Raw genomic sequence first — 6,159 nt, 5'->3', positions numbered from 1 at the left:
ACACAAGCTCACAGAAACTCCTTTATCTTCTGTCACCAGCCCAAGCTGGCCAGGCACTGAGATGGACTGTTACCTGATGGACCTCCTTAGCATAACAGTTTCATGGAGCTTTCCTTGGGGGGGGGGGGACATTTGAGATGATATCTGCTCATAAGAATATTCATGGAAGACCAGCAGGTTCAGCAGGACCCAAAGCCTGGAGAGGTGAAGAGCCTGGCATGTTCATGTAGGTGGGAAGTGGTTAGTGTGGCTGGAATCAAGGACCATAAAGCTGAGACAAAAGAAATGTTAGGGGCCAGATCAGGGGGTCCCAACCTCAGCTCTGTTGACATCTGGAACCAGATGACTGCTGGAGTGGGAGCAGGCTGACCTGTGCTTCCAGGAGGCTCATGGCCAGTTGAGAGCCACTGGGTTGGATCGTTCAGGAGGCTCTGAGACTGAGATACACTGGGAGTGCAAATATTTCTTTGCAATCCTACTTACTCACTTTTCAGGCACTATTTTGTTTGACCCTCACCCAAGGCTGAGAAACAGGTGAGGCAGCTTTAGTCCCATTCAAACAGGAAAACTTGAACTTGGAAGAAAATGTATTTTTCTAGTTGGAGGATGGGTGCTGGGAGCTGAGTAATTGACTTCTTCTGGCTTAGCACATGCACACCTGCATCAAGGCCATCCTTCTCTTCCGTGATTTGTCTCTGCCCTGTGGTTCTCATTTCAATTCTCAACCTCCAAGGAGAAGCTCTGAGACAGTCCATGCAAATTCATTCATCTCTGCAAAACTTTATTTTGGGGGTGCCTGGGTGGCTCAGTGGGTTAAAGTCTCTGCTTTCAGCTCAGGTCATGATCCCAGGGTCCTGGGATCGAGCCCCGCATCAGGCTCTCTGCTCAGCAGGGAGCCTGCTTCCCCCTCTCTCTCTGCCTGCCTCTCTGCCTACTTGTGATCTCTCTATGTCAAACAAATAAATAAAATCTTTTTTAAAAACTTTATTTTGTATCTTGCAAACTGTATATTGTGTTGTAATTGTTAAATGCTGTGGAAGTCATTCCTTTTTCCATTGCACACTCAGCGTTTCCAGACCATTCATATGTCTACAGGACAGTTGCTTGTTTCAACATGTTAATCTTCCCACTGTCCCAATAATGGACAGCTTGATTATGCTTAAGTATCTCCACTATAAACAATACTGAGCTAAATATCACTCTACAGGTACCCTTCTGGACATATGTGGGAATCTTTATTATTTTTTATTAACACATAATGTATCATTTGTTTCAGGGGTACAGGTCTGTGAATCATCAGTCTTACACAATTCACAGCACTCACCATAGCACATACCCTCCCCATCACCTGGCCACCCCATCCCTCCCACCCCGCTCCACTCCAGCAACCCTCAGTTTGTTTCCTGAGGTTAAGAGTCTCTAATGGAAACAAATGTAGTGAAAAGAAGGGCCCTCTGTACCCCAATGTTTATAGCAGCAATGGCCACGGTCGCCAAACTGTGGAAAGAACCAAGATGCCCTTCAACGGACCAATGGATAAGGAAGATGTGGTCCATATACACTATGGAGTATTATGCCTCCATCAGAAAGGACGAATACCCAACTTTTGGAGCAACATGGACGGGACTGGAAGAGATTATGCTGAGTGAAATAAGTCAAGCAGAGAGAGTCAATTATCATATGGTTTCACTTATTTGTGGAGCATAACAAATAGCATGGAGGACATGGGGAGATGGAGAGGAGAAGGGAGTTGGGGGAAATTGGAAGGGGACGTGAACCATGAGAGACTATGGGCTCTGAAAAACAATCTGAGAATTTTGAAGGGACGGAGGGGTGGGAGGTTGGGGGAACCAAGTGGTGGATATTGGAGAGGGCACAGATTGCATGGAGCACTGGGTGTGGTGCAAAAACAATGAATACTGTTACACTGAAAAGAAATAATTTTTTTTTTAAAAAGAGTCTCTTATGGTTTGTCTCCCTCTCTGGTTTCATCTTTCTCTCCCTCCCCCTATGATCCCCTGTCTTGTTTCTCAAATTCCTCATATTGTTAAGATCATATGGTAATTGTCTTTCTCTGATTGACTTATCCCGCTTAGCATAATAACCTCTAGTTCTATCCACGTTGTAGCAAATGGCAAAATTGGGGGGGGGTTATGGCTGCATAATATTCTATATATATATATATATATATATAGAGAGAGAGAGAGAGAGATATCTCACAATCTCACATCTTCTTTATCCATTCATCTATTGATGGACATCTGGGCTTTTTCCATCATTTGGCTTTTGTGGACATCACTGCTATAAACATTGGGATGACAAGCCCTTTTGGATCACTACATCTGTATCTTTGGGGTAAATACCCAGTACTGCAATTGCTGCGTCTTAGGGTAGCTCTATTTTCAACTCTTTGAAGAAACTGCATAAGTGAGAATATCTTTAAAATATGTGTCTGCTGTATGTTATACACAAACAATGGGTATGGAATGCTACATCAGAAATAATGATGCAGTGACTAATGTAACATAATTTTTTAAAAAGGTATTCAACAAGAAATTGCCGGATCTTGAGTTAGGTGTGTCTTCAGTTTACTCATGTTTGTTGTACCCATTCCTTCTCCTGCAGCAGGGCAAGAGGGTCCCCAGACCTCCCCCCACACCCAAAACCCAGGGCTGCCCAGCATCCTAGTCTTTGGCAGATGGTGCACCAGTTTGCCAGGGCTGCCACAGTATCACTGACTCAGCAGCCTACACAGCAGAAGTTGATTGACTAGGAGAGCATGACTAAGAAAGCATCTGTGGGAGGGCAGGAGAGAGGATGTAGTTAAGGAGAGACTCACCAGCATGTCCATCTGTATATCCTTCTCAGACTGGATGTCCTCCAAGACATCACCTCCAAGGAAGAATGTGGGGTTAAGCCTCCAGAGAGAACCTGCAGATTATCGAGTCCTGTAACCAACATCTCAGGGATGGGTAACTGAAATAGGGAAGGGCAATGGCACCACATCCAGTAGGATGTTCCCCCACCTTCTCTGCTTCTTCCAGGATGCCTTCTATCTTCCCTGAAAACATCCTTCCCCCACCCTAGCTGCCCCTCCTTCTCATTCCCCCTTACATTGATTTTCTTCCTGGAAGTCCATGATTGGGCTGGAGCTGAGAGAAAGGAGAAGGAAGTATTAGGGCAGGTCTGAAAAATAAGACAGGTTTCCTATGAGGGGAGTCCAAATTTTCCTAACTCTTACACTTCATTCTTGGTCTCACCATCAATATTCTCCATGGAGAGTCAACAATCACCCTCCCACCTTCAGGGCATACCATGTTTGACCCAATGCCAGCATCAAAAAAGGAGGAAGAAGGAGAGGAGAAGTAAGACAACAAGAGCCAAGATCCCAATCACCATGGAAAGGTATCCATTTTCAGGAGCAGGTGGGTCTAGGAATTAGTAAACAGTAAAATCTATCATTGAGCTCTTGTTGGATTAATTTACCCATTCGATAAACATTTCTTGTATGCCTTCCCTACATGAAGCAAGTTATTGGATGTTTGGGAAACCATAGTAAACATACCCAACAACAGAATCTATGCCTGGGAACCAATACATAGAAGTAGTGTTACACATAGAGATAAATTCTAGGATGAAACCAGTTACACTGCATTATAAGAAAAGGTTTCTTTAGGGGATGAGCCCTGAAAGATAAGAAACACCCAGATCTCTGAAGCGCAAGGAGAACTGCCTCCAGGCAGAGGAAACAACATAACCAAACTCAGAGGTGAGAAAGAGTCATGTGTGACCCACACATAGAAAAGACAAATTGTGCCTGATGGGAAAAGTGGGTCCTGATGGAGGTGTAAATGTCAGGAGAGGTCAGCAAAAGCCCAAAACTATTAAAAAAGGAATCTGGATTTAAGTCTAAATACAATAATGAACCACAAAGGGACTGACAAAAATATTGGATTTCATATATATATAATTTTCAATTTTATATATATAATTTCAATATATATATGAATTATATATATATACATATATATGTATATATATATATAAAATTTTCAATGATTCATGATTTTAGAGACCAAGTCAAAAGAGAAGCCATCGGGAAACATGCTATAGGGTGTGGTTGTGTCCTAACAATATGGTTGTGGTGGAAGAAGGAAATGGACTTGAGCTTTTGAGGACAGAAATAATGAGATTTGAGACGGGGTGATGGAGTATATAGGCACTGGAAGTAGAAGAGGAACATCAAATACCATTCTCAGTGACCTGGTCATTGGAGAGAACAGATAGCACCTACAGAGATGGGAAGATAAGTATAAGGAGGAGGTTTTGAGATCTGTCAGGTAAGATCCCTTCTGAGATGGCTGAGATGTTTATTAGGTATCTGAGTGGATGGTATTTTATCAGGATGGTATTGAAAATATGGACCTCTCTGGGCAGTGTAGACTCTTTAACAATGTCTATTCTTCCAATCCATGAGCATGGAATGTTATTCCATTTTTTGTGTCTTCCTCCGTTTCTTTCATGAGTGTTCTATGGTTCCTCGAGTACAGATCCTTTACCTCCTTGGTTAGGTTTATTCCAAGGTGTTTTACGGGTTTTTGTGCTATTGTAAATGGAATCAATTCTCTAATTTCCTTTTCTACAGTTTCATTATTAGTGTATAGGAAAGCAACTGATTTCTGTACATAGATTTTGAATCCTGCCACTTTACTGAATTGCTGTATGAGTTCTAGTAGTTTGGGGATGGAGTCTTTTGGGTTTTCCACATAAAATATAGACAGAGGCTGACTTCTTTGCCAATTTGAATACCTTTTATTTCTCTTTGTTGTCTGATTGCTGTTGCTAGGACTTCTAATACTATGTTCAACAACAGTGGTGAGAGTGGGCCTCCTTGTGGTGTTCCTGATCTCAAAGGGAAGGCGGCTGTCAGGTTTTCCCCATGGAGAATGATATTCACTGTGGGATTTTCATAGATGGATTTTATGAAGTTAAGAAATGTTCCCTCTACCTCTATACTCTGAAAAGTTTTAATCAGGAAAGGATGCTGTATTTTGTCAAATGCTTTTTCTGCATCAGTTGGGAGGACCATGTGGCCCTTCTCTATTCTCTTATTGATTTGTTCTATCACATTGATTGATTTGCGAATGTTGAACCATCCTTGTAACCCAGGGATGAATCCCACCTGGTCATGGTGGATAATCTTTTTGATGTGCTGTTGGATCCTGTTTGCTAGGATCTTGTTGAGAATCTTAGCATCCATATTCATCAGTGATATTGGTCTGAAATTCTCCTTTTTTTTTCTTCAGAATTACAATTTATTTTAACTTTCAAAAGTTAATCAATGTCAATTCTGACACTAATAAAAGAAAAAAGGAAAATGATCACCTAGATTATTTTTTGTTTTTTTTTTTATTTATTTTCAGCATAACAGTATTCATTATTTTTGCACCACACCCAGTGCCCCATGCAATCCATGCCCTCTATAATACCCACCACCTGGTACCCCGAACTCTCACCCCCCACCCCTTCAAAACCCTCAGATTGTTTTTCAGAGTCCATAGTCTCTCATGGTTCACCTCCCCTTCCAATTTCTCCCAAGTTCCTTCTCTCTATCTCCCCATGTCCTCCATGCTATTTGTTATGCTCCACAAATAAGTGAAACCATATGATAATTGACTCTCTCTGCTTGACTTATTTCACCCAGCATAATCTCTTCCAGTTCCGTCCATGTTGCTACAAAAGTTGGGTATTCATCCTTTCTGATGGAGGCATAATACTCCATAGTGTATATGGACCACATCTTCCTTATCCATTCATCCGTTGAAGGGCATCTTGGTTCTTTCCACATTTTGGCGACCGTGGCCATTGCTGATATAAACATTGGGGTACAGATGGCCTTTCTTTTCACGACATCTGTATCTTTGGGGTCAATACCCAGGAGTGCAATGGCAGGGTCATAGGGAAGCTCTATTTTTAATTTCTTGAGGAATCTCCACACTGTTCTCCAAAGAGGCTGCACCAACTTGCATTCCCACCAACAGTGGAAGAGGGTTCCCCTTTCTCCACATCCCCTCCAACACATGTTGTTTCCTGTCTTGCTAATTTTGGCCATTCTAACTGGTGTAAGGTGATATCTCAATGTAGTTTTAATTTGAATCT

Source organism: Mustela putorius, unplaced genomic scaffold, assembly GCF_011764305.1.
Source record: "Mustela putorius furo isolate JIRA1106 unplaced genomic scaffold, ASM1176430v1.1 tig00000196_pilon_pilon_pilon, whole genome shotgun sequence".
Lineage (NCBI taxonomy): Eukaryota > Metazoa > Chordata > Mammalia > Carnivora > Mustelidae > Mustela > Mustela putorius.
This window is presented reverse-complemented; position numbering follows the sequence as displayed.